The sequence below is a fragment of the Pinus tabuliformis genome, chromosome 5_1 (assembly GCF_031772625.1).
Source record: "Pinus tabuliformis cultivar Carrire ecotype Pingquan chromosome 5_1, CPIR1, whole genome shotgun sequence".
Lineage (NCBI taxonomy): Eukaryota > Viridiplantae > Streptophyta > Pinopsida > Pinales > Pinaceae > Pinus > Pinus tabuliformis.
Window position 1 is genome coordinate 437,297,960 of NC_142305.1, and position 11,452 is coordinate 437,309,411.

Sequence of the window (11,452 nt, forward strand, 5' to 3'; positions counted from 1 at the left end):
GAGGACTTTGTCACCAACATTAAAATTTTCCGCTTTGGTTCTTCTGTCAAAGGCCTTCTTTAGTTTTTCTTGTAATACCTGAGCTCTGCCGAAAACTTGATCTCTGGTTTGCTGCAGACATATGATTTGATTTATCCTTCTTTGCATATCATTTGGTTCAGCTTGACTTTCTTGAAGAAGCTTCATTACAGGCACTCCTAAGGATGAGGGGAATTTGGCTTTTAGTCCATAAACCAACTCATATGGGCTGGTCCCAATTGATCTTTTGGTTGTTAGTCTATCTGCCCATAAGGCATTGACTAGTTTCTTATGCCAATTCTTTTTATTTTCTTCCAACACCTTCTTTATGATGTTCACCAGGCTTTTGTTTGATGATTCAGCAAGGCCATTTCCTTGGGGATAGTATGCAGTAGAATGGCCCAAAGTAATATGAAATTTATGGCAAAAATTTACCATTTTCTTGGATTTGAAAGCAGCAGCATTGTCTATTATTATCTTATCAGGACAGCCAAATCTAGCCAGTATATTGTTCTCCAAGAATTGAATGATTATTGAATCATTTGCTTGTCTACATGGGGCAGCCTCAATCCACTTGGTGAAGTAGTCTGTGGCTGTCAAAATCCATCTGTGTTGTCCTGAAGATGAGGGATGAATTTCCCCAATGAAATCCATGCCCCATTGTTGAAAAGGTCTCTCTGTTGCAATGGGTCTTAAGGGGAGTGGCAGCAACTATCTTTTGCCCTCAAACACTTGGCATTTGCGACATGAAGTTGTGAATTTCTTGACATCAGAGAACATGGTGGGCCAGTAATAACCGGCCCTCAGTATTTTGTCCACAGTGGTCTTCCAATACAAATGTCCACCACAGTCACCTGCATGAAATTCTTCCATGATTTTGTTAGTTTCATTTTCAATTAAACAGTGCAGCAATATACCTTCATGGTTTTTCCAAAGCAAATTGCCATCCATTACACAAAATCTTGATGTTTTCATTTTTAAGAACCTACACTTAGTTTTGGACAGTCCTGGGGGAGCACACAGGTTTTGTAACACATAACAGATGTCTGAATACCAAGGGGATTTTTCAAAGGCTACATTGATCTTTGGAGTCGCCAGCTCTGTTTCACTGTCCAGCTGATTAATATCTAGGGCTTGGAAATTTGCTTCTGTCATTAATTTGGCCAGACCCTGCCCCTTTATTAGCTTTGTAGGTTTTATTTCAATGTCAAATTCTAGTATGTTAGCAATCCATTTTCCTCTTCTGCCCTCTAAGTTTTCTTGGGTGAGAATGTCTTTGACAATAGGACTTGGTACATAAGCCACAACATGGGAATAAAGGATATAAATCCTAAAGTCTTTAATGGCCTTGACCAAAGCATAGGCTTGTTTCTCCATGATTTGATATTTTAGAGGTGCATCTCTAAGAGCCCTGCTGAAGAAGGCAATAGGCTTCTCATTTCCTTGGTCATCTTTCTGTAATAAAACAGCAGCAATAGTATGCTGGGAGGCGAAAGAGAAAATAATAAACTCTCTGTCAAACTGAGGATTGGTCAAGACTGGGGTTTGGGTAAGGGCCAATTTTATACTTTCAAATGCTTGATTGGCTTCAACAGTCCACTTCACTTTTGAGTCCTTTTTCAGCATGTTATTTAATAATCTGATTAGTTCTGCCAAGTTTGGGATAAACCTTCTTAAGAAATTGATTTTTCCCAAGAATCCTTGTAATTCTTTGACATTTCTTGGGTGAGGCATTTGTAGGATAGCTTGTATCCTATCTGGGTCAATTCTAATGCCATCTTTTGAGATGATGTGCCCTAAGAGCTTACCTTCTTCCAAACCAAATAATGATTTCTTAGGATTTAAGGAAATTCCATATTTTCTGCATTTTAAGAAGATCTGTCTCAAATGTTTCAAATGTTCTTGGTCAGACTTGGAAAAAGGTGTGAGGTCATCTAAATAAATGACAAGGAAATCATGAATCTCCTTCGCGAAAGCAATATCCATTGCTCTTTGAAATGTTGCCCCGGCATTCTTCAACCCAAAAGGCATTTTAACATACTTGAAAGTTCCCCATGGGGTTGTAAATGCAGTTTTGTCTTGATCATCAGGGTGTACTAGGATTTGGTTGAAACCCGAGAATCCATCAAGTAATGAGATCCTTGAGGCCCCTACCACTCTTTGGAGAATATGATCCATCTTAGGTAAGGGATAGTTGTCTTTGAGGGATACTTGGTTCAGATTCCTTAAGTCCACACACAGCCTAATTTCACCGGTCTTCTTTCTTGTAGGGACTAAGTTGGAGATCCATTCAGAGAATCTGATTGGTGCTATGATGCCTGCCTTAAACATTTTCTGTACTTCTTGTTCCATCGCTGGGAGAAGCATAGGATTGATTCTCCTCAATTTTTGTTTAAAGGGCTTTTGATCAGGCTTGAGAGGGATAGTATGCTGGATGACAGAGGTGTCATAGGACTTTAGGTCCTCATAACTCCATGCAAAGACATCCTGGAACTCTTTAAAGAGGTCAATGTATTTGGGCTTTTGATCAGGCGGCAAAGATGCAGACAATTTAATTATTTTGGGTTTGTTAATTGTACCTATGTTGCATTCTTCAATGGCTGCATTCAAGGGCTGCATTTTTGGTTTTCTGGGAATATCATTCGAGTCAAAGATGTCTTCTAGGGGAGTTAGGCCTGTTGGTAGGAAATTGTCTTTCAACTCTATGATTTCAGTTTCAGCATTGGCTACTTGCTCACAATTGTTTGATTGAATTTGCTGAATGTTGTCTATGTTGAAAATAGTTGGATTTAGTATTTGCTTTGCTGTTCTGGGTGATATTGGGTGAGTAATCTGCTGAAACTGTATTTGTGATTGACTTGCTTTGTCATTGTCAATATTTAGTCCTGAAAATTCTTGCTGCAAAGTCAAGAAATTGTTTATTTGCTTGTCATCATCAAACACTTGCCAATCATTGACATTGTTTGGGACAGATGGTCTGTGTTTTATCTCAGCTGTAAAACAATGATGGGGCTCAAAAGGCAGCTTGCAGGTACTTGCAAAGGTGGCTAAACTATGAGCATGTAGATTGTGGGTCCTAGAAATCTTAGTGATTTGGAATTCAAAGAAGGAGTTTAGTACATCAGCAACAGCAGACCTATAAGACCTCAATCTTTTATCATTGGTGACAAAATTTCCCTTTACTTGTTGGATAACTAGGTCTGAATCTCCTAGGATTGACACTTTTATCGCTTGTAGGGACTTTACTAACTTGAGACCTAGTAAGAGAGCCTCATATTCAGCCATGTTGTTAGTGCATCTGAAGTTTAATCTATAGGCTCTGCCTTCTGCATGCCTGTTTTCCTTATTGTGTACCCAAACTCCAGCTCCCGCCCCTAATTTGTTGACTGAGCCATCAAATTCAAGGAACCATAGAATGTCCTGTTGGGAAGGAGTTTTAATGATCTTTTCATGGGCTGGCAATGTGAGTAGAAGTTGTGGTTTTTCCTTTAGGTCGTCTTCTAGGACAGTTTCATCATTTGATTGGGTATGCTTGAGATTTAGAACAGCAGCAGTATCTAGTGTTTGATTAACTGTTGTTTCATGGGTGGTGATACTTTCATTTGAGTCTTTCTCTTGTATGAATATCTTGGTTTCAACTTCACCTTTTGAGGGAGTTGTGGTGTCATTGAAGAGAATGTATGAGTCTATGTCTGAATGGATAGCATATATGGGAAAGTTTTGAGGCTTTTCCTCACTGCTGACCATGTATTTCATTAGTGTTTCTCTGTACAGTCTTTTTGGTTGCCCAAAAACAGAGATGGTGGCATATGACATGTCTAATTGTAGGGAACCTTGGAGTTTAGCTCCCCATGATCTTGATAACAGCATCCCATACTTAGGTGGGATATCAGCAACTACCACATCCATTAGGATTGTCTTATTTGGGTATTGAACCAAAGACACACATAAATCTTTTATGAGACCTAGGCACTTGACTTGGCTGGAATCAAAGGAAAACAGGTCCTTGTATGGTCTTGTTATGTCCAAATTCAGTCTTTCCATGACTGCTTTTGGCATGAGGTTGTGAGAAGCACCTGAATCAAACATTGCATTGTGTAGTATTTTGTCATGAATATGCAAACTGACATAGAAAGGCAGTACCCCTGTGACTACTGTTTTTCCATCCACTTCTGGGCCAAACAGGAGTTCTGGGGTGTCATCCATCACATTGACATCATCTTTGTTGCTAGTGAGTTGAAGGGACCTTTTGATTTGCAATTTATAGCTGTCATGCTTGGCTAATTCCAAGAGAGGAATAGCTATTTTTATTTTGCCAATTTATGTTTCAAGATCAAAAGGTTTCTCAGATTGGGTCTTGGGGTTATAGGTGACAGTTCTTTCCTTGTTCATTAAGTCTCCTTCTAGATTTTTATCTTGACTTTGAGATTTATCCTTTTTACTCATCTCTTGAGGAGTAACATTTAAATTAGGATGAGAAGATGAAGTGTCCAGAGACTGCTGTCTTAAGGACAGTGGCTCAGTGATTTCTTCAACAATCACTTCTTCTGTAGGTGAATTTAGTTTGTCACTAGGTTGTGTGACTATAACTCTTTCAGGCTGCTGATTATCCTTTTTCTTTTCAGGCTGGTTGACATTCACAGTTCTGCTCCTTAGCTTGTATTGTTTATGGACTTCATAAACAGCAGTGTCATAGCCTTGTTTGAAGTCAAAGGATTCACCTGATTTAGTTTGGAATAGTTTGATTTCATCATCCTCATGATCCTCTTGTGTTAAGAAAACTTGACTTTCACCATCTAGACCCATTAAATTAATCTCAGGATCTTCATTGGGCTCAGCTGATGTGGAAGTTTCTGCATAATTTTCTTGGAAAGGGGGTCTTATGTCCTGGTCAGCATTGGCCTTGCCAATGTTTGGGTTTAGATTTCTCCTAAAATTTGGATTCCTAGGAGGATTGTTTTGTGGTGCTTCCCATGATGCTTTTCTCTCAACTAATTCTACCCTATCACCCAATCTCTTCATACCATTAAGTATTGCATCAAGTTTTTGATCAAGGGCTGTAGGTTCTTCTTTGTATATGCTTCTCTTTTCTAACCTTGCCCTGTTTCTTTTGGCAATCAGGTTTGCCTCCACTGTGACAGCAGCCTTTTGAGCGTCTTCAAGGGTTTCAGGTTCTCTTTCCTTCAACTGATATGCCATGTCAGGATCAAATCCATCAAGGAATTTGTACAAGGCCAAATCAGGAGGAGGTCTGAGGTTTTGTGGTATTGCATTGTACACATTGTTGAATCTAGCACAATACTCCAGAACGGTCTCTTGCAGACCTCTCTTGATTGTTTCATATTCAGCAAGTATGTGCAGGGGATCTTTCTTCTTCTCCCATCTGGTAGTAAAGGCTTGATACAGTTCATCAGGAGTTGCAATGGAGTTTGCATTCAGGGATCTAAACCAAGTTCTTACATCCCCAGTTAGGCTTTGAACAAACATCCTCATTCTGACACTGTCATCATCTATTTCATAGGTCTCAAAATGGTCTTGCATCTTCTTCGCATGCTGGACAGCTGTCAGAGGGCCATTGGAGTCAAAATATGAGATTTTGGTTTGGTAGTCTTGAGGTAGAGCTGCAGCATTAGCTGGTATCTGCAAGGGTGCATATCTGTTAGCCATATTTACAGGATTTAGAGGATTAACAGGGGCAGTTGGGATAATAGGAACAGCGGGTATGACAGGAGTGACAAGTGAGGGTGAACCTAGAGTGTTGGTCAAGGGGATATGAGCAGTAGATGAGGATGTGGGAGGAGGAGTTTGAGATGTGGACGGTGAGCTAGGGGAAGTAGGGGTAGACCGGAAAAGAACTTTTATTGGAGTAGAAATGGGGTTGGGATGAACTGTATGAGGGATTAAGTCAGCAGGCTGCTCCTGCCTTTGCTGCCTCCTAATGTTTCTTGGGATGGTATTTGGATTATCAACAATGATGGGTGGATTAGGGTCAGGATTTGCCCTAGTATGCCGTGGATTTTTCTTAGGAGCCAGCTTCTAATTGTTTTTTAGGATTTTTTAGGAAATTTTATTATCTGGAAGGACTGGATGAAGGTTTTTAGAATGGCTATATATTCTCAGAACTAAGATGAAGATTCCCTAAACAAGCTCCTCCCTAAAGCTGTTAATGTGATACAGAAACAGATTAAAGGCCTCTTGGCTGATTTCAGGCTTGATAGTAGCTATGAAAATATATGGTAATTGAAAAAAAAACTCAAGCAATCCCCAGTGGAGTCGCCATTATGTTAACACCCAGGTTGTTCCCTATGACTCCCAAGGGAATACGGCCGGGGTAACCACTAACCAATCTTTGGATCACAGCTTCTAGCCAAACTGTGATCAGAGAGGGCTCTCTCTTTATGATTTGTCTCTGTTATGATGTTGTTTTAGGCTAGGTATTATGCTCAGGTTTTGGTTTATGTTTTGGTTGAAGGACTTCTTCAGGTCTTACAGTGTAGTGTTTGAGGAGTGAAATACCATTGGGCAATGGAGTCTGGAATTGTGAAATGATTTGATATGCAGGATTGGTGGTGTTCAAACTGCAGGGCCTATTTTGTATTTTAGACAAACAAACTTAGCTTAAATGGTGATGTATGTCAACCAATAGAAAGCAATTAAGAATTTTCTATTAAGCTGGTGAGGTGAAAGTGTAACACGCTGCACAGGAGCAAACTTGAATTCCTGTGACAAAGGCTACTGTGAAAGATGTATTCTGAAAGTGCAGCAATTAAGAATTACACTTATCAAGATTGCATCTGAAGAAAACATTCATTAACAACGCGGATTGAACTCAGGGTATTCATTGAATAAATCCTGAAAGTTATTCTTTTTCCTTGTTGCTAGATATTTAAAGTGAGATGACATATGGATTTTAACAAACAAAATACATAACAGAGAGAGTTACAGAGACTTATTGTATGGCGAAATACACAGGAATCCGGCAGTTTCCAACAGACACCAGTACGCATTCAACACTTCAGAAATCCGAGAAATTCCATCACCTTCTTTATTAACCTCTGAAAGGATTACAGCATAAGAACTTCTTCAGGAGAAATCAACAACAACCTTTGCAAGCTCATGCGAAGGGGGCTTTATAGGAATGCGTATACATAATATCTCAGGCATTGAGTCATCTGAGAGAGAAAATATCTTCATAAATTTGTTCAGAAAGTAGAGAAGAAGTTATTACAACTTTAAATGCAGCATAAATGCCCTTTATGTCTGTCAGAGGATAATTTTGACCTTTGGAGGTCATTGAGTCGGTTGCAACGCTTAGCTTTAATGCTGATAAATGCACCTTTGTTTCTTGCTGCGCTGTATTTTCTCGGCCCTGCCAGCTGTAGTTTTCTATTTCTGCTTTGTTGGCCGATCCATCTGCTGAGTTGGCTCAGCTTTAATCCGCCGTGCATGCTGATTTTGTTAAACTTTGCTTTGCATGACAACTGATATTTTTAAGAAACAAAATTGCTAAGTCACTCCCTGTTTACAAAATCTTCTGTATTGCGTTTGTCCACCATTCTTGCGTAGGGAGTTGATGCCTGAGAATAGCATCCATTGTCTCCTCTGCCTCTATGTACTTGAAGAAATTGGGAGCCACCCCAAACAGGTGATTGATCTCATTCATTATAAAAAATAGATTCTCGACTCTGTTGTAAAGAGACTGTCCTGTGGCTGGCCCTGTTTCCTCTGAGGTGCTGGGCTTATCACTGATCTGGCTAGTGGCAAATGTATTGACCCTTTTAGCATACTGGTCATGTGTGAACAATCTCCCTGCGCTGTTCAGTAAGCCAGGGAGTCCTCTGCTTTCTAACACTTGAAACTTTTCCAAAAACTTGTTCACCTCAGTCTGCATATCCTGGGTTCTTCTCTCCAATGTCTGCACTAAGTTTCACAGTGTGAGAACCCTTTTGACCATTTGGATAGTCTCAGTTCTGTTTGTAATTCCCATGGTAGCCAACTGAGAACTTGTTCTATGGTTAAGTACATTGATCATTCTGGTGGCCACTTCATGCATATTGCTCAATTGAGCTCTTGATCTGTGAATCTCCCTCTGTGCCTTTGGGATGAGCTCTAATTGCTCATGGATTGTCTCAATATATGGCCATTGCACATTGATAGATTGACCAATGTTAGCCCACAGCACTATTTTAAGCTCAGCCACCACCTTATCTAACTTGAGCTCATTCTCTAGCTCTTTGATCTTGTCTTTGAGGGCTTTGATTTCCCTACCCTTTTCTGCCACTTCTCTCTTTGATTTATCATGTCTGTCATTTACCTTGGCCAACTTATCCCTGGTCTCATTTAACTCTGTCATTTGAGCTTCCAGGATTTGGATTTGATTCTTCAGCTTTTGCATATCCAGGCTTTGGGCCTGCTCTGTAGTTGTTGGCACTGCTGAAGTAGATGTTGCTGTCTGTTCAGTCTGTTGAGGAGGAGGAGCAGTGATAGGAGCAGTTTCCTCAAGATTTATGATTTGAGGAGGAGGCTGAGAGGTTTGACCCTCTTCTCTTTGTTTTAATGCTGCTTGCAATGCTGCCTTTGCAGCCTCTGATTCTCCTAATTTCTCTTGTGCTTGAACAAGCTCTTTATAAATGGAGATCAACAAATCTGTGGTATCTTTCTCTTGCCTTTGTTGGGCTACCTCATCTATCTGAGGGTGCATGGTGGCTGGGAGTTTGATTTTCTTCCTCATGGCAGCTATGTCAGCATCCCTCAACTTCAAGATTTCCTGTATCCCTGAAATATCTTTGGGATCATGCCCAATTTCGATGATTATGTCTTCCAAGGACCTTATTCTATTGTCCTTCGCCTGGGATGATGCCTTCTCCAATTCCAGCTGAGAGGCTGTGGCATTAAGGCTGCTCTCTAGCTTGTAATTCTCTAATGTTTTGTCTGCCAAGGAGGCATACACCATCTCACCGGTCTGTTTGTGCAGTTCAATTTTATCCATTGGGTGTATGTCTTTGGCCAGGACCTCCAGGTTGGTCCTGAGGTAATCTGAGGCAGATTGGGGATGCAGTGCTGTGGGCATAAAATGACTCATGATCATTTTGCCTTCACTTACATCAAAGGCAGACATGAGTCTTTGCTGATTGGTGGGAGCCATGTTTAACAGATGATTGTACAGCTGTATCTTGATAGGATCACTCCTCCTTTTGATGTCTATAAATTGCTGTTTGATACTGAGTCCACCTTCTTTCTGCTGGCCGGAGGAGCTGACTTCTCCTCCCATTGTTCTCTCTTGTTCCTGCTGAAAGGAACTTGCTGAAGCTTCTCTGCTGGGTGGGCCCATGCCCAATGCTTGTCTTATTGCTATGTCATCCTCCGAAAAGTCATTCAATCTTTGTCTTTTCTCTCCCTGGTTGATAGATGAAGTCAGAGGAGTTTCTCTGTCCCTTTTTCTTCTTAAGTCCTCCTTCTGTGGAGTTTGGAGGACCGAGGCATCAGTGGTGACTTCTGGCCTAGGAGGCACTATGTTTTGAGCCTGTTGTTCAGTGGAAGTTGGGGTATCCACTCTTTTGATTGAAAAATGAAATTTCTCATGTTGATGGTACAAGATCAAATGGTAAATGTAGGAGGTGTATCTAAACATCCTTTCTCTCACCAAATTCATCAATTGCTCATGAATCTTGTCTGACATGTAGGTGGCATAGTCATAGCAGATTGGTGACTTGCCAGGAGTAAACATAAGCATCATTACCAGCACAGTTGCATCAATATGCTCAATTGAATTATATCCCAAGATGGGACAAATCATATCTGCAAGGTCTCTGCCCAGCCCATTGAGATATACATGACCAATTGGAGGGTACATCACAATGTCAGAGTTAATGTATAATTGATTAAGTTTGATAATTTGAGCATCTGTCAGTTTAGCCCCTTGTTGTATCAGGTTCACTAGTGACAAAGGGACCAACTTCTTCTGAGTGTTGAAGCAAAGCATGTCTCTGATAGCTTGAGGGGTAACATAGAAAAGTACTGAACCAGATGGGTCCACAACAGCCCTCTGAGAAGCATCATAATGTTCAACACACAAGTGGATTAGTTCAGGGAACTGGTTGACCTGAGGGAGTTTGAAAATAGGGAGGAAAGAGTCCCATATGCCCAATATATCTGTCCCATTTTCATGCTTGGCTTTCAACTCTTTCAACAGATGAATGTGGAATTTGCTGCTCATGAACATTTCTTCTGTAATTTGGTAATCCATATCTGCCAAGGCTTGCCATTTCAAGTTCCTTTGAGGGGCATTCAGAGGCTGAACATTTAGTACTACAGGTGTCTCCATTGTAAAAGAGGATTTTGGATTGAGTGCTAAGTGGTTTTAACTGAGCAAGACAGTGCTGAGGAATTTCTCTTTACCAGGGAGGTGAATTTATGAGGAATAGAGAGTGGTTCTAATAAGCAGCAATTGAAATATTGTTTAGAGTGTAAATAAGACCAATGCTTGGCCTCACTCTGTCTCTCGTGGCAGGTTCTTAATGAATAACCCACTGTCTCACGATTGCGCGAGCAGTTGACAGTTTTCTGATAGGAACTCGGGAATTAAGGCTCAGCTAGTGTTTTTCGACCTTGTAGTTGACCATAGAGGCTCTGCAGGGGGAACTCGCCGGTGAATTTATGAGTTTTAGCGTCCTTTAATCTTTCTGAGCGATTTATAGACAATTCCAGGTGTACGGAGGAAAGATAACGAGAAATACTTGGCAAACAGCGAGCAGAGGTCGTATATGCAGGCAGGATTGGTGCTCCGGAGGTCTCCTGGTCAGGTTCTGCAGGTTGGTGGACTGTGGACGTAAAAATTGCATGCAGGCGCAACAAACTCTTTTGGAAGAAAAAAGGGAAAAAACGCGAAATTTCACTATAATATTGGTTTTTTGGACTTTTGGCGCGTTTTTCTGCTGACGTCAGCATGACGTCATAGGTGGGGTCAGGGTCGGATGACGTCAGCATGACGTCATCAGGCCAGGTGGCGGGCTGTGATTGGTCCAGGGGGATGATGAAGTGGCATGACAAATCGGCCAATGGTTGAGCGCAAAGGTTGACGTGACGGCATCGGTGGCAGTGACGTGAGGTGACAGGGAGCTGACGTAATATAGGTGGGATGAGGGAAACCGGAAACCATCAGCGGTTTCATATCGCACCGCTTACGGTACGGGGGAGGTATGTGTCAGGCGTACCTCCGATGAACGGTGGTGGAGACGCGTGGCTACCGTATGACGTACCCAAAATACGGCCATCGGAAGATAACTTTCGGATGGGAGATCCGCTCCGATGCAACGATGGTCGTCAGATCTGGGGGGTCTGATCGGACGGCTATCGGGGAACTGATGTGACCGGGGAATAAGGCGGGTAAACAGCAGACGTCGGAACAACTTCGCTGCGAATAGAGCCATTGGAT